The sequence below is a fragment of the Medicago sativa genome, chromosome 6 (genome assembly GCF_051527215.1).
Source record: "Medicago sativa cultivar Bolivia chromosome 6, Bolivia_mono, whole genome shotgun sequence".
NCBI classification, from domain to species: Eukaryota; Viridiplantae; Streptophyta; class Magnoliopsida; order Fabales; family Fabaceae; genus Medicago; species Medicago sativa.
In genome coordinates, this window is record NC_140754.1 from 59,122,430 (window position 1) to 59,145,674 (window position 23,245).

Consider the following 23,245-nt stretch of genomic DNA (forward strand, 5'->3'; position numbering starts at 1 on the left):
CTTATTTGGCTAAGAGAAACATCATAAATAAAAACGACACATCATCTTCATCTAAAACCTTAAGACATTAATATATTTTTCATTTCACTTATATGTTGTTCAATATTTACTCTCTCATCCAATGCAGAAGTTTAACTCACATGATGCACTGAAAGATCTCTCTTAAGTGTAAGACTCATTGTGTCTCTGATAAGGTGAAATAACTAAATAAGGCAAAAAGCACAACATGATAAAAAAGGTGGGTTGGTATTAGTTTTATAGAGGAATTTTTTTGCTCATTTCTTTCATGGGAATGTTACACCCCAATTTTGGACCTAAAAATACTTGTTCAATTCTTCTTTTCTTGCATTACAAGTCATTTGAACTGTCTCTGATCAATTGCATCTTTCTCTGCATTTTATTTCAAGATTACTTGCAAATTTCATATAAAAGGGTATTTTAGTCATTTCCTATGTTAACATTTCTTTCAATCTTTTAAAAGTTGTTTGAGTCCTTTCAAATAGTTTGAATAAGTCCTTATTTCAATTCTTTGTCAAAATCCATTTCAACAATTGCATTTGAAGTCATTCTGAGTCAGTTTAGCCCCTAGGGGCATTTTAGTCTTTTCAGGTGTTAAAACTCTGTTTAAATTCTAAAAATTGTCTCTGAGTCTTTTCATTTGGTTTAAATAAACTCTTGCTTCAATTCTCTGTTAAAAATCATTTTAAAATTGCATCTGAGTCATTTTTAGTCGTTTTAGCCCCCGGGGACATTTTTGTCTTTTCACACGAAATTTTGACAGAGAGAGGTTACTTTAAAGTACCTCATTTAAGTAGTTGGTTCATTTTAGTCCATTTTGTGTCTTTTATTGGTTTCACTTTACGTTTTTTCCAATTTACCAATTTTAATCCAATTTTATTGTTATTTTCATTTTAGTCCCTAAACTGTTAGAAATTGCACTTTGGTCCTTTTATGACAATTGTTTGTTTTAAGTCTTTTTTTGGGTCAATTGCAGTCCAGTCCTTTAATTTCAATAAATTGCAGATTGGTCCTTTTTTAAGAATTGCAGATTAGTCCCTCAAGGCAAAAGTCAAGAAATCAGTCCAAGGTGAAGTCCAAGATACGTGGCAGGTCCTAAGTGGCTCAGAGGCCACATGGCAGCCTATATAAGGGGCCAAGTCATCAATGCACAACACAGAATACCATTCAATCACTGACACATCATCAGAAAACCCTAACCAACTCTCTCTCTTCCAAACCCTAGCCACCGTAACAGAATCAAAAACCACCACAACAGAATCAAAAACCACCACAACAGAATCAAAAACCACCACAATAAACTCTCAAATCAACACCAATTCTCCATCAAATTCATAAAAAAAAATCAATACGAATTTCTAGAAAACCAAAGCTGAAGCATTCAATTCGAAGAAATCTTTTTGGAATTAAGTTTGTTCTCAGTGATTTTCCACGAAAATCATCATCATCGAACGGTTTTCTTCCATCTTCTTGCAATTCAAGCCCTTAGGCGATCACAAGGAGAAGGTTTGAGAAGAAAAGAAGAGGAATCAAAGTCAGTTTCGAACCAGTGAAAGAAGGAGAAGAGAGAAGACCGATTTATTTTCGGTCCAAACTCACCAGAAGCTTGCAAGGATCTTGTTGTTCGAAATCTCCGATTAAAACCAGGTATTCATCAAAAACTCCCTCGTTTTTCATCGCAAAAAGCTCAACAAAGGTCTGTTAACACAAATAAACGGTGAATCAGAATAGATTGGTGACATAGAAGCAGTTTCCTGCGAAAAAGCTTTGAAAAGATCCAAAAGAGTTTTAAACCGAACCCTAAAACATAGATCTACGAAGATTCACCGTTTATTTTTAAGAATTGAGTTCATATTCGTAATCTGTGGGAAAAAACAAGTAGATTAGGGTTTAGATCCATACAAACCGTTTGGTTTGAGGCGTTGCCGGAATCTGGAATTCACGGCGGTGGTGATGAAGATTCCGATGAATCTTCATCTTCCTCAGCCGTTGTTTTCCAGAAAACGGCGAAGGGAAGAACGCCGGCGAAGGAGAGAAGTGAGAGCTTCTCTCACTAGAGGAAGGGAAGAGAGAGAAGTGAATGGGAGAAGTGAGGTGAACCGGCCTCCCTTTGCTTAAATAGGGGAGCGAACCAGACCGGTTCAGTTGAGCCAGTCTGGTTCGTTCCTGAACCATAGGCCATCACCGTCTGATCTAGGGTTCAAGATCCTGGATCAATCCAACGTCTCTGACGTGTTTGGATGATCCAGGATCCATATAGGTTTGGGTTTGGGCCTCAGCTTGCAGCCTTTTTCGTTTTGTTTCCTATTTTTTTGCTATTTTCACGCTATTAATTGTTAGTTGCACCCCTGTAAGCTTCCTTTTGCTTTATAAAAAATCCTAAAATTTTTTCTATAATTCTTGCTCATTTTTTTCTGCATTTTTGTGATAATGTTGTGTGATTAGATCTTGAAAAAATATATGTGGTTTTTTTTTATTGCTTATTGTTTATTTTTGGTAAAAGATTGTGAAGTTTCATATGTTCTTGAGTAAAAAAAAAAATCTAAAAAAATTGCATATATGTTCTTGTTAATTTTGTGGTGTTTTGTGATGATGTTTGCATATTAAAATTGATAAAAAAGATGATGTGATATTTTTTTCTTGTTATTTTGTGATAGTTTGTATTAAATTTCTTGTGAAAATTGCTTGGTTTTAGTTCCATCTCATGAAAAGTGTTTGTGATCTATCACCATATGATTTTGAGAAGTTTTAGCTACTGTTTGTATGTGCCTTTGCTGCATGTGTGTGGATTTTGTTTAATTGCTTGGCTTGCAAGTTATGTTTGTGAATAAAATGCCAAATGTGCATAAAATGCATCATGATTCTTGACTTGGATATGTTCTTGTTCTTCTCATATCATTGAATGTGATAAAACCTTTAGCAAATTAGCATGATATGAGGATTATAGGGCATATACTTGGCTTGATGTCATGGTAAATTTTAGGTGCATCTTGCTACTTCTAGGTTAAAATTCCATTACCTTTTGTCAATTTCTTTAGTACTTTCTTTTGCTTCTAGTTTCTATTCTATCATGCCTTATTCTACTAACCATTTTGTTTCATGTTTCATGCATCCCATAAGCATCTCATCTTCCATCTCACGTTCTTGGCTTTTATTTTCTTACACTTTAACTTTCATGCAAAAATTAGAATGTAAAAAACTTAGGAATCTTGTAATATTTTTCCTATGCCTTTAAATTCTTGCAAGACCATAGAATGTATCTAGGCCAATGATGTAAAGGACAATGGACTCTAATGATGTACACCGACACAAGCACCGACACATGCACACACATCACATAGATATTTTTAGAGGTATGTTTAGGATATGCATGTTTAGATGTATGTTTATGATTGAATGTTTAGATGAGTGCCTAGGCTTACACTTAGAAGAATCATTTTCCAAAAAAATATGAACAATATCACTCAAATCATTTTCTAAATAAACCTTGGGATCAAAATCCCATTGAATTTTCCTTTTCTTTTCTTAATCAAAATTTCAATGAAAATTAATCATACTTGACTTCTTTTTGCAAAATAACTAATCAAACCTCACAATTTCACAACCTTATGCCCTTGAGGCCTCTCTCTCTCATTCTTCAAAATTCCAATTTTCAAACTTAAAATCAACCAACAAAAACAAAAACATTTTTTGGAAGAGAACTACGGTGGATTTGATCCCTTAAACGGGTACGTAGGCAAGGAACAAAATTCCTTCAATTCAAATAAAACAAAAATTCAAACACTTTCTTCTCCCTCCAATTCTTCACTTAGTAAACCTTTAGGTGTAAATATCACTTTCAAAATAGCATTTAAAAATAAAGCGCGCGCGTAGAAATTAAAGACGGTTTCTATAGGATACTATAGTCGTTATGGGTGCCTAACACCTTCCCGTAGCGAAAACAACTCCCGGACCTCGATTCTCAAGGGTTTTGCTTACTTTTTCCCTTCCCAAGAAAAAATGAGATATCACCGGTTAAAAAGGTTCAAACTTAATCAATGTTTGACACCCGAAAACCAAGATAAAACAGGGAAGAGAGAAAATAAATTAGAAAAAAAAACAAGAAGAAAAAAGAATTTTAACATGGGAGAAAAGATGAGGGAAAAGAGTGGGTTTTTTAGAATTTTATTGGTTTGTTAAAGGAGTTGAAGATTAATTCGTAATTATGTTACCAAAATATAGGCTCATTAAAAAATGCTACAATAATTGAAAACGTCTCATTAGCATGTATTTTGTCAAATCAACATAACACATCTAAGTTTTATACTTTATCAAATCCCACCAAATTCTACAATGGGTTGAATCATCACGTTAGACTAAGAGAAACCACACAAGTTAGATTGACATCACACTATCACCCAAAATCTTAAGGCATTAAACATATTGGTCATCTCACTTATATGTTTCTCAACATCTATTCTTTCATCCAATGTAGAACTTTATGTCTTAATTGACACATTATCATATCTTCCTTAAGTATGAGATTCTTTATGTCTATGATCTGACGACATAGTCTAATAAGGTCAGTCAAAAATACAACGTGGTAAAAAAATGTGTGTTGATGGTGATTTTATATAAGGGAGGTTTATATTCATTTCTTTCATGAAATGAAAGAGAAAATTAAAAGAAAAAAATATGAAAAAGAAAATATAACATGAGAGAAATGATAAAAGAAAAAAGTAGTGTATTTGTTCGTGGAAGTATTGAGAGTAAAGTGAGTTACCAATCCTTTTATGGGTTAGTTGAAGAAGTTTGAGATTTATGAGTAATCATTAACCAAAAAATAGACTCAATCAAACAAATGTCACATTATTTTAAAACAACTAATAACCATAAACTTTGTTAACTCAGCATAACACATTCATATTTTTCTATTGTGAGGTCTCACCAAAGACCAAAAGTTAAGGTATTTGAAATAATAAAGGTTGGGACTAAAAAACTTTTTTCAATATAAAAAATTAAACAAATGACATCCAAAAACTAAAAAAAAAAAAAATTCATCATAATGTTCGGAGTTTTGATGGATCCTGCGAGTTGCATCATCACATTTGATTAAGCGAAATCCCACAAGTGAGATTGAAACCACATCTTTACCCGAAACTTTAAAAAATTATGTATATTGGTCATCTCACTTCTATATTTCTCAATATATAATCTTGCATCTAATGTAAAATTTTAACTCACACATGACACATTAACCTTTCTCCCTTAAATATGAGATTCTTAATGTTTGTAATATGTTGAGATAACCCGATAAGATCAGAGGCACACTATGGTAAAAAAATATGGGTTAGTAGTGGTTTAATAGATGGATGTCTTTGTTTCTTTTCTTTCTTGAGAAAAGAGAAAGTAAATTATAAAAACAAAAAAGATGAAAAAGAAATTTGAAAATGAAAGAAATGATACCGGAAAAAACTAAGTAGTGTGTATTGTAACACCCATACCAGACGTATCTAGAAAGTCTAGTACGTGCGTTGAATTTAGTACTGGATACATTAAAATATACAACATAAATACATCGAATGAATATTATTTACAACAAACAAGCGTTCGTACAAAGTTATTCTACTCATCTTTTCTAAGTATAATAAAATACGTCCTTGCAATCCATAACATCTTGCTGCGAGTACGAACGATCACTTGTTGAAACATCCATTCGGCTACTAGCTTGCCATGGGAGGAAGAAGATTTGAAAAGGATGATGGAGAGAAGGAGAGGATGTTGGCGTGAAAGAAGAGAGGGAAGGGAGAGAAGTTTCCAACTTCAACCCTAGAGAGAGAAAGCAAAAGGATTATGAAGATATTTTTGGTTCCAAAACATATAAATATCTCTTAATCATGCAATTATCAAAATGCCCTTGCCTTAAGCGTATTTAATACGTCTCTGATACTTTATCCGTATTATGCTGACATGTCATAAATTATTTCCATTAACTTACTGTTCCATAAAATATTTCCTCTGGCATGATTTACGGGTAATATACCGATGCTGACAGGCGGGATATTACATGTATGTTATCTGTAGAAGTAAAGAAAATATTGATGGGTAATTATGCTACAAAAATATTAGACTAAAAAAATTCACATCGATTTAAAATGTCTAATAAATACATATTTTATGACCTCAGCAGATCATATCTACATTCTTTCATTGTCAGATCCGATCAAAGATAAAAAAATGATTGAATTTGAAATAATAAAGGTTGATAAAAAAATTGAATGAAAGCGAATGATATCTAAAATCTAAAATTTAAGATAAAATATTAAACAAATGATGTCCACAAATTAGCAAAACAAATCATCATATTTCTGGGACTTCCTTGGGTGTCTACATTGGGTTGTATCATCTCACTAGGCTAATATGAACCACCCAAATAAGGTTTACATCACATGTTCATCCAATATCTTAAAACATTATGTATATGTGTCATCTGAATTCTATATTGTTCAACATTCATGCATACAATGTAAAATCTTAACCCACACTTGACACTCTCGCTCCCCCATAATGTTTGTAACAGCCCAGGCGGGTCCCGGCTAGGCACTGTACCCCCCGACACTGTTACTCACAAGCTTAATCACCACCCCCCTATAGTGGTGTTTTTGCCTCCCGTGGGAATCGAACCTAGTACCTGGGGTTAAGTACTAGTTCAATGCATTCCCACTACCAATTGAGCTACTAATTGGTAGTGGGAATGCATTGAACTAGTACTTAACCCCAGGTACTAGGTTCGATTCCCACGGGAGGCAAAAACACCACTATAGGGGGGGGGGGTGGTGATTAAGCTTGTGAGTAACAGTGCCGGGGGGTACAGTGCCTTGCCGGGACCCGCCTGGGCTGTTACAATGTTGAACTGAAATATGATACCATCATTGGTCCTTCTAGAGCAGGCAACACATGTGTGGATCGACTTCTTGGAGAAATAGCATCCACGCAAGTAAGAATGATACCACATCTTCATCCAAAATTTTAAAGTTTAAGTATAGAAGTTTTTTTAACTTTTTTTTTTTTGAAGGAAGTTTTTTTAACTTATTTGTTGTTCAACCACCACTCTTTTATCCAATGTCGGGATTTAAGCCGTTAACGGACACTCTTTTTTAGGGAAGCCTTTAAGTGACACTTGATACATAACAATATTCTCCCCCTCAAGTATGACTAAATTTTAGCCGGTGTTATATGGAAATGTAATGTTGTTGTTAGTTTTACGCCATAAACCTACCCTAACTATTAGTAGTGTTGGTGATATATATATATATATATATATATATATATATATATATATATATTAAGTTTATTAAGTTCCCGTAGACTTAACTCAGTTGGTAGTGATAATTCATTATATATGCAGTGGTCAAGCTCGAAACTCGGACACCACAGTTATCAATAGTTATGAATAATCAATTGCATGTACAAAATGAACAATGACCGACGAGACATAAAAACAACAAGCGTATGATATTGTATATAGGAAGAACAAAAAAAAATCCATATCTCCATATTTAATTTTGTTTTGTTTTTGGATTAATCCATTTATTATCAATATGCATATTAAAAATATTTGCTTAATTTTAGTCATCCATGTAAAATATTCCCGTGTTAAAGATTAACTAGTCTAAATACCCGGCGTTGCCCGGGTTAATTATTATAAGCAAATTTTTGTGTTCGGGCAAACATAAATATATTACGTTGAAATAATTTAAATTCATTAATAAAATTCATTAAACAACATAACATATTAATGGTTAAAATCCTTTAACCAACAAATATTGACTTTAGTTTCGTACCTAAATAAGCTATCAATACTTGGCTTATAGTTGTAGAAATAATATTCATAGTCTGCATCATAAATAAAATAATATGTTAAAAGGTATAATACTTTGACATTAAATAAAATTTTAATGACGTATGAAAATAAAGAAGTATGAGAATATTTGGTTTAAAGTTATTGGAATTCAGGAATATTAACATTAATTATTGTAAAAAAAAAAGTCTACAGAAACAATAGATATATACAAACGATGACAAAACATGATAGGAATGAAAAGCGAGCAGAAATATTAGGGATTACTGCATTTTAGAGTGAATTTGTTAGTTTAAATTACTGCTAACCTAATACAGCATTTCAGAGGGAAATTATTAGGTTAAGTTGTTGCAGACCTAATAAAATTAAAAAAAGGCAAGAGGATATGAATGAAATTGGTGCGATGCATTTTTTTAGATGGAATTTGTTAGGTTAAATAATTGCAAACCTAATAAAGAAAATGAGCGGGAAAAAATTAGGTTAAATTGTTGCAGACCTAACAAAATTAATAAATAAGGAAAAATTAGGTTAAATTGTTGCCGACGTAACAAAATTCATAAATAAGGATAAGTGTAAAAAAAAAAGGCAAGAGGATAGAATGAAATTGGTGCGATGCATTTTTTTTAGATGGAATTTGTAAGGTTAAATAATTGCAAGCCTAATAAAGCAAATGAGAGGGAATAAATTAGGTTAAATTGCTGTAGATGTAACAAAATTAATAAATAAGGAAATAAATCTTATTTACTAAAGCTTAACCCGTAAAGCTAACCCTAAACCTAATTTTTTCCCCCCATTTTTTCATCCACTTTTCTAAGCCATTGGATCTTGCGCATTTAGGCGTCATTCAATTTTAGCCATTGATCATATTATATTTATCTCTTCTATTTTCCGAAACAACTATTTCGTATTTATCTCTTCTATTTTCCGAAACAACTATTTCATATTTATCTCTAATTATAAGTTTGGTCATATCCGAAATTTGTTATCAATTCACTTAAATCCGAAATTTGTTTTCCTATAGTTTTGGCCATCCGAATCCTTATTTATTAATTAACCTAACAAATTTCCCTTTCAAAAAAAAAAAAATTAACCTAACAAATTTCATTCGTATCCTCCCTTTTTTTTTTAAACAAATATTTTCTACACTTTTACGATTGCAATTTAACATAACAAATCTCATCTAAAAAAATGCATCGCACAAATTTTATTCTTATCCTCGCCTTTTTTTTATGAAGCAAATATTTTGGTTATATATACGAAGCCCTAAACCTGTTTCTCTCAATAAAAATAAACCCTAAACCGTGGTAAATGCTTAATCCGTAAAGCTAACCCTAAACCTAATTTTTTCCCACCATTTTTTCATCCACTTTTCTAAGCCATTGGATCTTGCACATTTAGGCGCCATTCAATTTTAGCCATTGATCATATTATATTTATCTCTTCTATTTTCCGAAACAACTATTTCGTATTTATCTCTTCTATTTTCCGAAACAACTATTTCATATTTATCTCTAATTATAATTTTGGTCATATCCGAAATTTGTTATCAATTCACTTAAATCCGAAATTTGTTTTCCTATAGTTTTGGCCATCCGAATCCTTATTTATTAATTAACCTAACAAATTTCCCTTTAAAAAAAAAAAAATTAACCTAACAAATTTCATTCGTATCCTCCTTTTTTTTTTTTTTTGAAACAAATATTTTCTACACTTTTACGATTGCAATTTAACATAACAAATTCCATCTAAAAAAATGCATCGCACAAATTTTATTCTTATCCTCTTGCCTTTTTTTTTTATGAAGCAAATATTTTGGTTATATATACGAAGCCCTAAACCTGTTTCTCTCAATAAAAATAAACCCTAAACCGTGGTAAATTTCACACACAACACAAAAATCATATATTTTGATATTTAGAGGTTTGCAAATGGAACGACGTGACCTTACAACTTTCCTCTCATACCACTCCTTAACCGGTAACTTTGATTCAATTCTGAATTTTTAGATGAAGATTGTCACGTGCGCCCCTTCCCATTACCTTTTTCTTTTTTGTTTCTTTAATTATAATATACGCATGTGGCTTTTTCTTTTAAATTTAATTGAAAAATAATGCATGTGGCGTCCAACTCACTTAAGTGATGAGCCACGTGGGCGTTGATAGAGTCAAGATTAAGGGGACCTTAAAGTTGAAAAAAAAGGGTAAACTTAGGGGGTTAAAAAGTGGTTTTTTTAATAGGGGACCAAAATTGCAACTATGATAAAGTTAGGGGCCAAAAGTGCGTTTAAGTCTTTTAAATAAGATTTGGGTAGAAGAAAATCCAAAAGAAATTTGGGATCCATTTCCAATTAATATAATCCTTCTTTTACTTTTCAAAAAAAAATATATAAAATCAATTCAATCAAACTCAATTTTGATCACCGCATAATCAAACACATGCATAGTAGCTTCTAAAATTGTTTAGTTTAAGTCGATTCTCCAACATGGGTATAATCCGTTGTCGCCCTTTATCATATTTATATTCATGATTTCATATTACTATGATATTTAACTATCGTTATTGTCACACTAAATATCGTATAAGGAATTTTCCCTTTTCTTAACCATTAATTAAAATAATATTTAAACAAATTTAAAAAACACGGTAATAAAATATAGTATATATAGACATAATTATATTTTTAATTTTTAATTTATTTACATACTTTATATTTAACTTATTACAATTTATAGTTTCTTTATCTATATCTAATGAAATTTTATGTTTATAAATAAATATGTTTAGTTCCTATAAAATCACGACATTTTTAAGTTTACTCTGGAATTTTAAACGGTTGCGTGACTATTCATTTGTTTGCTAACAAATTTGTGTGCTGGTATTCTCCTAATATAATTTTTGGTATACTTTTTTAATTTTATAATTGAAACTATGGTTCCCTTACTAAATTAGTTACTAATCAATCAATGTATGGTAACTGATCTGTTCGGTGAGGAATCAATGGAGGCAACAGTGGTGGAAAGTGTTCTGATACAGTGGCGATGAGTCTTTACGGTGGAATGGAAGGTGCATGCAGGCACGTTAGCTCTATGAGACTAAAGTTAGTAGAGAAACAAATACAATTAATAACTCCGACGATGGATCTGTTGTTGAGCTTAGTGTGGATTGTGCTGCGCCAAACAATTCAAATGTTCAGATGGTAATTATTACATTAATCTTTCATGAGTCCGTAAAGGTTTAATCCGTAACACAATTGATCAAATTGTTTGCCGCCAATGTCTGCAGGATGTACCAGAGGCTGAGGACTCATGCAGCAATACATGTGTGATTGACACACCAACCACCAAAACAGGTGCTAAGAGGTCCTCTAATAGCATTGACTATGTGGCTGTTGATGATGATGAAGCTGGCCAGACGTCGGCCACAAAACCTACCAGAGTTGTTCGTGTCAAAATTGAGCACAAGGACGACAAAGATGTTTAGCTTGCTCGAATGCTAGAGCCGTTTGCTTTGTTATCGAATTCCTTCAATCTGCATAAATCAGACATTAAATAATCTGTGTTTTTTCCTTTTGTTTTTTACAGTTTGGTTTTTAATTTTCTTCAAGTTGCTGTGTCGGCTATATTTACTTAGCTAAGGAAACTTTTTCGAGTCCACCTAAATAAATTTATTCATTGCCATAAGTATTAATTCAACAATTTATCACTACAAAAAACGCGCTAGATTGCGGCGGTTTTTTTAAGGGAGTTTTAGAAAACCCCCGCAGAATGGTTGAATAAGTGACGCATTGGCTGAACGTGGTGACAAATACAAATCAATCTACGGAGGTTTTGAAACCCCCACAAAATTGAAGGGATTTTTTTCGCTTTTTCACCTATCCCGCTTGATTTTCACGGATGGCGCACTTATGTTTTTCACTTCCCTCTATTTTATTTTATTTCATTAAAACAAAATAAACATATCAATATCTCTCTCTCTCCCCAAAACCTTCTCACTTCCAGTTCATGAAATCTCTTCTCACTCACTACATGGAAACCCAAAATCCCATCTTACCTCATCGACCTCATCTCATTCTCTCTGCAACCTCTCACCTCTGTCAATCCTCTCACTCTCATGAAGGAACCCTTCTCACTCTCACCCTTCAAAAACCCTACGCCGCTGTCAACCCCCAGGAAGGAAACCCTCTCATCGCTCCATCACCCTCTCCCTTATAAAGGTATTTTTATTCCTTTTCCATAGATCAATTTGTTCTATCAATTGTCATGTCTTTGAATTTTTTAATGAGATTGATGATTATAGGGTTTGATGTGGCTGATTTCAATGAAAAATTGGGATTAAGAACAGTCAAAATTTGGATGTTAAGTCATTCTTCTCACTCAAAACTCATCTATAAAGGTAAGTGAATCACAATACCCATCTTTGAATATTGATTTGTTTGCTGCTAGATTCTGATTTCGGGTTTTAGGGTTTTAGATTTGGGATTTGTTATTCATGTGCTCCTTCAATTTGGGATTTAGGGTTTCTAATTTGGGGTTTTTGATTTATATAAGAGACTGAGTTCCAACTACTAACTCTAGTCTATAGGAGTGTAAATAATTGGTATTTCAGGAATAGAAGAGTGTACGCACATTTTCAGCCGAACGGATATTTGGCGGCACTTAACTGGCAATATGTTCGAATGATTTCATCTGCTTTTATGATTGGGCTGAATGCAGGTTGATTTACCGCATTGATGTCAATGTGAAAGTAAGTTCTTTGATTAGGTGACATCTAGTTCTACTTTTTCTCTCTCCTTTTTCGGTGTTTGATTTAATTTGTTAATGTGTCAGAACCTCTACTGGGCTGATAGTGGTGATCTAGTAACAATTGCTAGTGATACATCATTCTACATCCTGAAGTACAACGTGAGGATTCTTGAGAACTTAATCAGTTTCTTATAGTTTTTGGCCTGTTTTTGCTAATGTTCTTATTTTATTCTAGTTCCATACTATACTTTGTCTTGTAGGACATTATATGCTTGCTTACTCTTTAGATGCTTTGGCAAAGTTCCATGCTATCACTTATTTAGACATTGTTATTGAAAGTTCTGATCTTTGATATGGATTTAGTAGCTATTTTTTTGTTTATATTTTTTTTGTTTTTACTATTTGAATTCAATCTTGAGTAATTGAATTCACCTGAAGGCTTATTTGATTTTCTTTTGGATTCATTATGAATTCATTCAGGATTTTACTCTTTAGTTGAACATGGTTATGGCTATGGTTTTTGTTAAGTTGTAAACTTCATTGTGGTTTTGGAATAGCAGCAATATGTTTAGCTTGTTATAGTTTTCTTAAACTAACTAAAGCATAAATTTGTAGTATGAAAAGAATTGGCATGAGCTCTTTTTCTTTTTGTTTGCATTTTTCATTGTTCTTCTCCATGTGATGACTCTTTGACAGCTCGGCTTGTTGCTTATTGGATGTTAATTTTATGATTATGATCAGGTATCTAATCAGTACAGTAGGGGATATGTATAAATCAAATCAAAGGAAGCCATTTTTATGGATTTTTGAAGGATCTCATATAGACGTGTCACGCATTCAAAACCCTGTTCGTGGACTTTCTTGTGTCACACATTCAAAACCCTGTTCGTGGACTTTCTTAGTAGTCATCTCTCTAAAGTTAGTAAGGATAAATTGCCGGATATTGGTTCTGAGTATGAAAGGTAAGCACTAATCAAGCATTTGATTTTTTACTCCAATCCTGTAATGGGAAATATTATTTCTCTGCGCTCTCTTAATTGAGTTACATTTGAAGTATCAATTACCATACTTGTATGTAAATCTGAGTCCAAAATATGGGATAACAAATGCTCAAGGCCCCCCTGCCACAAATATTATTATTTGATAGTTTTGGTAATTTAGAGGGTTAAAGTTTGGAAAGTGGCTATTCAATTCTCACATTTTATGGTTTTTTGGGTTCAGATTTCCGTCGTAGTTTGCTGTATTGATTTGCTCACTACAAAAAACGCTTGCTTGAAAGCATAGAGAGGCTTCTGTTTGAAATGGAATTTTTGGTCAGTTCCTTTATCCGTTCATCATTCTTGATTTTCTTTGATTTTTTTATTGTAATAGGTTGTTTTTAGGGCAATTGGAAACTGGTTCAAATAATAAAAGCTTGGTTGTAAATTTTAAAAGCTCTTCAATTTTATTCCTACAGACAAGGATCAATGATAGCTTGCTACACATATTTTCCAGATTTGAAACAATTCGTTGAATTTATATTGTTAAAAGTAGATTTGTTGGGTTTATATTGATTTATCTGTTATGTTGATTTGTTGGGTTTATAATGAAAGTTGGGTTTGTTTACCTTTTTCATACATTGTGAATGGACAAATATATTTTCTGATATTTATTATGAGTTTATCAGTCAGTAGTCATAATGCTGAGAATGAGAACTTACTTCATAACAGACCAAGGAACAAGAGGAAGAAATGAACTTCAAGTAGTGGGAAGAAGTCTTCTCGAAAGATTGTAGATAAAGAAGGTTCCAAAGTTGCAGAGAAAGGAATGGCATCTTGTGTTGGAAGCTGGTGTAGCAACAATACTGGCTGCTAGGAAGTAGGAATGTTGTTGGGGATTATGTAGAAAGATTCCATTATGTGCAGGTAGCTTGGAAAGAGAAACAAGAGGATCATCTAGTTCTAGGAATGTTTAATGTTTTTTGTTCATTTAGTATAAGATTTCATTTTTGGTATTATGAATCTTGAGTTGTATCATCATATTTTATGTTTATAGTATATTTTTTTTGTTACTATCGCTATACTTTGAATGGATTTTTTTAGTTAAAGTTTGAGTTTTGTGATAATTTTTTTTTAAAACATTTTTTACAATTTGAGGGGGTTTTAAACCTCCGCCTAAAAAACCCCCGCAAATTATATAAGATACCAGCGGTCACCAAAAACCCCCGCAAATAATTTGTGGGATTAGTATAAGCGGGGGTTTTGAAAACTCCCGCAAAACATCTTGTGGAGGTTAAAAACCGCCGCAAAATAGCAGAAAAACCGCCGCAATCCAAGCGCGTTTTTTGTAGTGATTATCATTGTCTTTTATTAGCGCTTCGACCTCTAAATGTACGAAATTTATTTTTAGATTTACCTCCGGAAGGTGTTAATATTTTTCTGAATGTTAGATAGTCATTCACCAAGTTGGTATGCTTGATGAAGAAAACCCAATACTGATTTGGCTTGAGTAACTAGATCTCACGCATTCACATGTTAAATTAAAAGTACAGATTGATAAAACCAAGTTAGTATGCTTGCCTTTGCTTAGTATGTGTTTAAGCGAAGGAACATTTTATAATGTTTTAAACAAGTATGTAATAGATCATTAAAAAATTTAAAATTTTAAGCATAATTAAATAAATTTTAATTTAATAGGGACTAAACTACGTGTTGAATTTTTTTATAGAAACCAAAATCTATCAAAAAAAATTTCGAGGACTAAAAACTAAATTTGATATATTTATAGGGACTAAAAACTTTATTAATTATTGGTTTTATTATGTATCAAATTATTTCGGCCCGTGAGACCCGTGCGTTGCACGGGTCGACGTTCTAGTTAGGTTAAATTGCTGTAGACGTAACAAAATTAATAAATAAGGAAAAATTATGTTAAATTGCTGCAAACGTAACAAAATTAATAAATAAGGATAAGTGTAGAAAACAAAGGCAACATGATAGAATGAAATTGGTGCGGTGCATTTTTTTAGATGGAATTTGTTAGGCTAAATAATTGCAAACCTAATAAAGCAAATGAGCAGGAAAAAATTAGGTTAAGTTGCTGCAGACGTAACAAAATTAATAAATAAGGATAAGTGTAGGAAAAAAGGCAAGAGGATAGAATGAAATTGGTGCGATGCATTATTTTAGATGAAATTTGTTAGGTTAAATAATTGCAAACCTAATAAAGCAAATGAGCAGGAAAAAAATTAGGTTAAATTGCTGTAGACGTAACAAAATTAATAAATAAGGAAAAATTAGGTTAAATTACTGCAGACGTAACAAAATTAATAAATAAGGATAAGTGTAGAAAAAAAAAGGCAAGAGGATAGAATGAAATTGGTGCGCTGCATTTTTTTAGATGGAATCTGTTAGGTTAAATAATTGCAAACTTAATAAAGCAAATGAGCGGGAAAAAATTAGGTTAAGTTGCTGCAGACGTAACAAAATTAATAAATAAGGATATTTCAGCGTTACATCCGTTAAATTATTGTTGTTTAACAATACAAAAATTAAAATAAATATATATACACGTTAATATTTAATTAAAAATACGATAACGATTTTTATGTGATAAAAAAAAGTTGGAAATCTAGCCCGTGCTTGGCACGGGTCCACATACTAGTTAATAAGATGTGTTTTTTGAAGAAAAACATTCATCTGTTTATTCCTTGGCAGAGAGCCCATATATACAAACTGCTATCCTCGTTGTCAGACAACAAATCCCTATAATTACTCCTATATTTAAAACAAATATACAGCTTTAAAGCTCATGAGATATTCTACCCTATACAATCAGAATACTCTATACATAGAATCACATGAAATATTCTCATTACCCTCCCTCAAGTTGGAGCATGCAGGTTGCAAATGCCCAACTTGTCCAACAATAATCAGCTCCCTAAACCTTGGGGACAACAACAATGACGTTAGAATTCAAGTTTTGCTCATGAAGATCGTTTTCTATGCATTGATAAAACCTTCACCATTTTTTAGGACGCTAATATGATTAAAGGCTTCTCTAATTTTAGCCATTTTGTGAAAGAAGGTCGTGTTATGTAATATCCCGCCTGTCAGTATCGGTATATTACCCGTTGATCGTGCCAGAGGAATTAAATTCATGAAAAGTAAGTTAATGGATACTATTTTAAGAAATGTCAGCTTTATACGGGAAAAGTATCGGAGTCGTTTTAAACACGCTTGAGGCAAGGGCATAATTGTAATTTCATGGAAATAGATATTTATATGTTTTTGGATGGAAAATATCTCATTTTCCCTTATCCTTTCTCTCTCTTGTTGGCAAACATTTCCTCTTCCTCCTCTCTTCTCTTCTTTCACGCCCTCTCCTCTCATCTCTACACCAAACCTTTCCAAAACTTCTTCTCTTACTTGGCAAGCCTCTAAGTTATGTTCCTCATGATCTTCCAAGCAAAGGGAAGTTTGTATTATGTTTAATTTCCTCTATTTCTCCTCTTGAAGAAGTGAATGAAAATCTAGGGTTTTGGATTGGAACAATAAGCTAGGGTTCATGTTTGTGGTATTGGAACTCTTGTGGATTTTATTACATGAATTGGAGAGTTAAGCAAGAAACAACTTTGAAGTGGAGTTCATCTCGAAGCCAAGAGTTAGGGTTTTATGTGGTAAGCTTAAAGATGGTTCAAGTCATGATATCTTCATGGGTATGGATCAAGGTATCTTAGTTTGCAAGAAAAGCATCATGATAGAAAAGGTTTGGGCAAAGGAAGCAAGTGAAGCAAAGCTAGGGTTTTTGCTTGGAACTTGTTGATGCTTCAAGATTATTGTTAGGTGAGTTCCATAGATAGTTTTCCCACCCTTTGGGATTATGTTTATGCCATGTATGATTAATATGATAACAATGAAAAGTCTAGGGTTATGTAAGATGTTAGTTGCCCCTTTTTCTTGCTATGCATACTAAGCATGTTTATACTTGCCAAATGAATGTTTTACAAGTATTCTATGATCAAATATGTTCCAATATACTTAGAGACACTTGGTTTGAGGTTTTTGGGCTTAAAATACCATTTTTAGGAGTTCTGGACTGTCACAACTCGCCACAACGAGCTAGTACTCGCCATGGCAAGCAAACATGACAGAACCAATGTTTTACTCGCCTCGCGAGTAAGTTTACTCGCCATGGCAAGTAAACAGTGCAATCTGCCCTGTTTATTCATTTCAGGCAGATTTGATGTTTTGGTGCCGGATTTTCTCGTGCAGTCTTTTATAAAAGTAAACCCCTCAAACCAAGGTCCTAAATGATAATCAATGGAAGCAATACTCATATGATAATGAAGCAAGTATTAGGCATGATAGTAAGGCATAGCATACGAGAGAATCATGTCATGAATCGGGTAGTAAGTTACTTAATAAGCAAGGGAAAACTAGAGCCTCGACATAGTTGTCGAGAACTAGCATGTTATTAAGAATTCCTAGAATGTTAAGACGCGAAGTATATCCTCTTCGCACATGAAATAGAATGATATAGCAAGCATGTTAAGTCGTGGTTTGATTAATTAATCTCTCCACCATGATTAAGAATGTACAAGCATGAACAAGTATGTATTTACCGCTAATCGGATCGATCAAGGTTCCGAGGTAAACATGTAAGCATGAATAGGTTAATCCTACATGAACGACAAGACTAAGATTATAACCGCATGTCGGTGCTCGTGTCTCTTGTTATCCACGTCAGGGGGATACAATAGGTTCTCGACTCAAGGGGAACGGTTCAAGCCGTAAGGGACCCGCACGACACCGAGGGAGTCCGATGTAAGTACATCAGTCATGATGGGATTGTTCTCGGGGTTACTCCACCCGGGGCTCTCCGTAAAATGAACCAAGATAATGATTGTTTGTTCAACGCTAACATAATAATGAATGAACTTACGTACGATCATGTAGCTTATGTTTATGTTATTGCAAGAATGATTTCAAGCATGTCTAAGTTAAGAACAAGAGCATTAGATGCTATAAGACAAGTAGAAGACATGGAATAGAGCAAGTAAAGTATGCTATACCGGTGACGACCTTAGGTTTCCCTAATTATCTGGTTTAGAATCGTGCCATGATCATGATATGCTTAGGCCTAGTTACGTAGAGCGTATTCTTGGCAATGCGGTTTTAGATTCCCCCTCGACCGCCATGACACGTATAAGAAGTGAAGCCTATAACAAGTGAGATAAGCCTATGACGGGTTTAGCATGCACTACAGTCTAGGAAAGCATGACCACACACGTATAATCAACCGTCAGGTTGTATTGTAGACACGTGGTGACCGTAGGTTTCCCCTGAGGTTATCTATAGCCTAGGATTTAGGGGAACTCACTGAGATATTATGTCTCATCCCAATCCTTATTTGTTTCAGATATCAGGTTGGACGTCAAGGTAGTAGCCGGATGGATTTTTCAGCAAGAGCTCGTTCGTACCCGAAGCATGAAGAATATGGATTTCAAGGATGTCTTTATGTTAAATTAGTCAAGTTATGATGTATTGATGTTGTACGAACGCATTTTGTTGTATATAAATTCATTCGAAGTTTTTATGTTGTATATTGTAATGTATCCAGTACTAAATTCAACGCACGTGCTAGACTTTCTAGATATGTCTAGTATGGGTGTTACATTTGGTATCAGAGTAGGTCGATTCAGACCGTTCCTTGGGTCATTAAGTTACAACTAAGGTAGTGGGATCATTGTTGTTAGTTGAGCCTGATCAACTCAATTTAACATTCGACTATTAGAACGGATGCCTGAGAGCTGAATAGGACCCTGGAGGAATGAAGTATGTGATGAAGATGTACTGGAAAGTGCGAACTCTGAAGTAAAAACTCGAAATGAGTTTTAGTAAGTGGTTGATCGTGCCAAAAGGCGGCCGGTAAACAAAGCAAGTAGAAGGGGGAATCCTCCGGGAATATAAGGTCATGTTAAGAAGGAACGTTCTGACAATGTCGGGTAAGATGATAGTGATACTCCATGTACCCGTAAGTGAAGAAGTTGGATATATATCTAACCATGACTGAAAGTTTCGGTAAGAGTTGTTGTTGGAACAGGTTTATGATATTCTGGAATGTCAGTACAAGGTTACAAGATAGTTAGAAGTCGACGTATGTTGACGGGGTCAGCAGGCTCTCAGGAATAGTATTAGACGTGAATGAAGTTAAGGATTTAAGAGAAAGTTCTATGTTGTCAGGATGAAGGCATTGATTTCCGACGTGCCAATAATTGTATCAGAAAAGGTTGATGTTGCCATGCATATGTTATAGAATATTTCACGATGATAGGAATGAATGATGTGCATTGTATACTTGAGAATAAAAACTTTATGTAAAGAATGTTTTCTGAAAAATAGAGTCGGAGAAGCTCACCAATAGCAAGCCGGGGACGAAACTTTCCGTTTTCTACCAATTCGTTCCTATGGTTTGCAATGACTATTGGGGAGATGTCTTCACAATAATCTTTTATGTGACGAAAATCTTTTATGACCTCAAGTAATGAATGCATATCACATCCTAAGATTTTCAAGGAAAAGGCATGGGCAATCATCAACGAAATCGATACGGTTTAAGGTAGCTTTGGAAGTTAATGTGTCAAGAGTCAAGAACGAGCCAAGATCAAGAGTATAGAAGTTCCGGCATTTAGAAGGAAAGTCACAGATGTTTATGCATGAGGTATGAAGTAAGAAGTTAAAGCGGTGCAAAGTTATGGGAAATCACAAGGTTCACGGATTATGTGGAATTATGACGTATCTCTCGAACCTATGTTTTGCTTAATAGACTTGCTAAGGCTCGATATGATGTTGAATCATAAAGTTTAAATAATTTTAGAAAGATTTACGGGTATGGGTGATTGAAGTTGACATTTTGAAAAGGCACGAGATTTTCTAGGAACCGGTTTGCTACGACACTCATAGAGCGGGCTAGACTTATTAGAGTCTAGATTTGATAACACGTATGTGTTATCAACTCGTTCTATGATTTTGAAGTAACAACCGGGGCCTAAACTCAGTATTTGTATATAGTAGAAAATCACCAACGTCAATGACCCGTGCGTTAGATTACAAAGTTTTCTTTAAAAGAAAAATCAACGAGCAAGCATTGGTATGATTAAGCAAAATATAGTATACGAGAATGCGAAGGTACCAGGCTAGATGTTCAAGAAAGATATGTTCAAGTGCTAGATGAGTTTGTCAAAGGAGTTCGAGTTGGTTGGAAACAAGTTCAAGTATGATATGTATACCTCAACAGACAAATTCAACCAGCAAGAACATAAGGTTTACCCCCAAGTCCAGTATTATGAGCATAAGATAAGTTATCACAAGTTTTGAATTTACAAGACAAGTGTAAGGTTGTGATGTTGGTTGCAACATGGAAGATCTTGAGAACAGTTCAAGAAGTTAGTGTTCAAGTTGTAAGCAGGAATGTAAAGTCTCAATCGCTCTAACAGATTAGAGTAATGGTTTAAGCCAACCGGTGGGAATCAGAGTAGCGCCATGGAAGTTAATCGTTAATCACGAAATGTGAAAATTTGAGTATGTATGAATTTTCATGAAGAATGCTCGGTTGGTAACACAAGTTTAGTGATAGGGCCAAACCGCAAGTGCACGGCCTATCGAAGTAATAGTAGTAAGAAAGAGTATCGTTCCGCTAGGGAGTTGTGAATTCAATCAACTTTTAGAGAATGATTAGAAGAGAAGAAAGCTTATAAAAAGGGGTTTAATTGCTGAAGGTAAATAACAATAATAATAAAAGAGCCTTGGGATTATTGGTTTGTCATAATAATAAATCTTTCACTAGACAAGACTTTAACTTCTAATTCCATGGTTTACACCGTAATTTCTTAAGACCAGTTTCCCTTTAGCCCCTCACCTTTCCGATGAAAGTCCGATGAGAGTTTACTTCTAGTAACCAAGCCTATTTCGTTGACTTGATTACTAGAAGATGCTTATAAGGATTGAAACTACCTGTGTCTCAATAATTGCAAGGACTATTTCACTGTCTTGCAATTATTGTCTAGATTCACTTGTTCCAACATCAAAGCTCCGCTCTCGCTTTATGAATTGATGTTTGGGATAATGGATTAACAATTATCAAACCCACCGCTTTCTCTTCCACAGTTTGATAATTGTTAATTCATGTTAAAACGGTGAATCTAAATTAGAAAGTACGGCTACATAGAATTAGGGTTAAAGCTTGGTTTGTTTGGATTATGTCATTAGACTTTTCCAACAATCCCAAGACAAAGAAGTCTACTCACTAACGTTCATTGTAGACATGGGGGAAGAAGAGAGAAAACAGTAATATAGAAGAACAATAATATAAAAGTGAACTTTTATTCCAAGAACAAAAGATGAATGTTTATGATGGAGTGCTACTCTATTTATAGCTTTACAATTGACTTAAAATCTAAGCAACTATAAGGGCTAATCAGTAAAACTAAAACAGAGTAACTTGGGCCCGAAGAAAAAGCAACAAAAGGCCTTCTGTGAGTTGGCACGGCCGTGCCACATATTGGCACGGGCCGTGCCAAGCTTCTGACTTGGGGGCTTTATATTTTTGTTCCGAATCTTTCGTATTTTTGCTCCAAATCAGCTCCATACTCCTTTCTTTTGCTCCAAGACACCTTCCATCATATATTCGTTCCTAAAATATAAAATATGCAATTTGTAGTAAATTAGCTCAAAAAGGAAATAATATTTAAATAAAATAAAACTAAATCTAATTAAAACGAAACTAAATAATGCATAAAAATAGACTAAATATAGACTCATCATTTAGCAAGAAGCATCATCAGACAAGCGAGGAGTTCTCGATGTGATAAGTAAGTATGGATGTTTATATAGTCAGGTATAAATTCGTTCCAAGAACCCGAATACCAAAGTTTAGAAAAAATTTCTTAAAGCAAGAAGATGGAACACGTATCGTTATCATTTAACAAGAAACGCCACTTAAAAGTATGCACATGTTATGGAAACGACAATGTTCGTATGAAGCCCATATCCTACAGGATACACGGAAATGTGTTAAGAATGTTTGATGTATGTGCAAGTAGATTTGCTAGAAAGTTTCAAGAACATGTGAACCACGATGTTGGTTGTCATACCCTAAATTTGGACCTAAAAATACTTGCTCAAAATGTTTTTCATCTCTGATATGGTCTTAGACCTTTAAAAGATTGCCAATTTGCTATTATTTGACACTGATATTTTACCCTGCCTTATCTTCCAATGTTGCTTTAAAAATCTTTTCAACTGTGTATTTGTTTATGTTTTCTTGCATTTAAAGCCATCCAAAAGGTTTCTCTTACATATCAAGACATTTGGAATTTTCTCTGATCAATTGCATGTTTCTCTGCATTTTATTTCAAGGATATTTGCAAAAATTCATAAAAAAGGGCATTTTAGTCATTTCCTGTGTTCAAACTCATTTTAGTCCCTGAAAATTGTCTCTGAGTCTTTTTAATTGGTTTGTATAAGTCCTTGTTTCAATTCCATGTTAAAATCCATTTCAAAAATTGCATTTGAGTCATTTTGAGTCAGTTTAGCCCCTAGGGGCATTTTAGTCATTTCCTGTGTTAAAATTCCTTTTAATCTTTGAAAATTGTCTCTGAGTCCTT

At 33.7% G+C, this 23,245-nt stretch overlaps 2 long non-coding RNA genes across 2 annotated transcripts; both read left to right on the plus strand.

Moving 5' to 3' along the window:
* The first annotated feature begins 10,958 nt into the window (after positions 1–10,958).
* LOC146915955 (uncharacterized) lies at positions 10,959–11,461 on the plus strand. The gene is made up of 2 exons (XR_015013634.1): positions 10,959–11,054; positions 11,141–11,461. It is a non-coding gene; the product is annotated as an uncharacterized LOC146915955 (long non-coding RNA).
* Positions 11,462–11,563: 102 nt separating this feature from the next.
* LOC146915956 (uncharacterized) lies at positions 11,564–14,659 on the plus strand. Its single transcript, XR_015014817.1, has 7 exons — positions 11,564–12,071; positions 12,155–12,250; positions 12,440–12,601; positions 12,685–12,759; positions 13,342–13,562; positions 13,822–13,913; positions 14,310–14,659. It is a non-coding gene; the product is annotated as an uncharacterized LOC146915956 (long non-coding RNA).
* Positions 14,660–23,245: the final 8,586 nt, after the last annotated feature.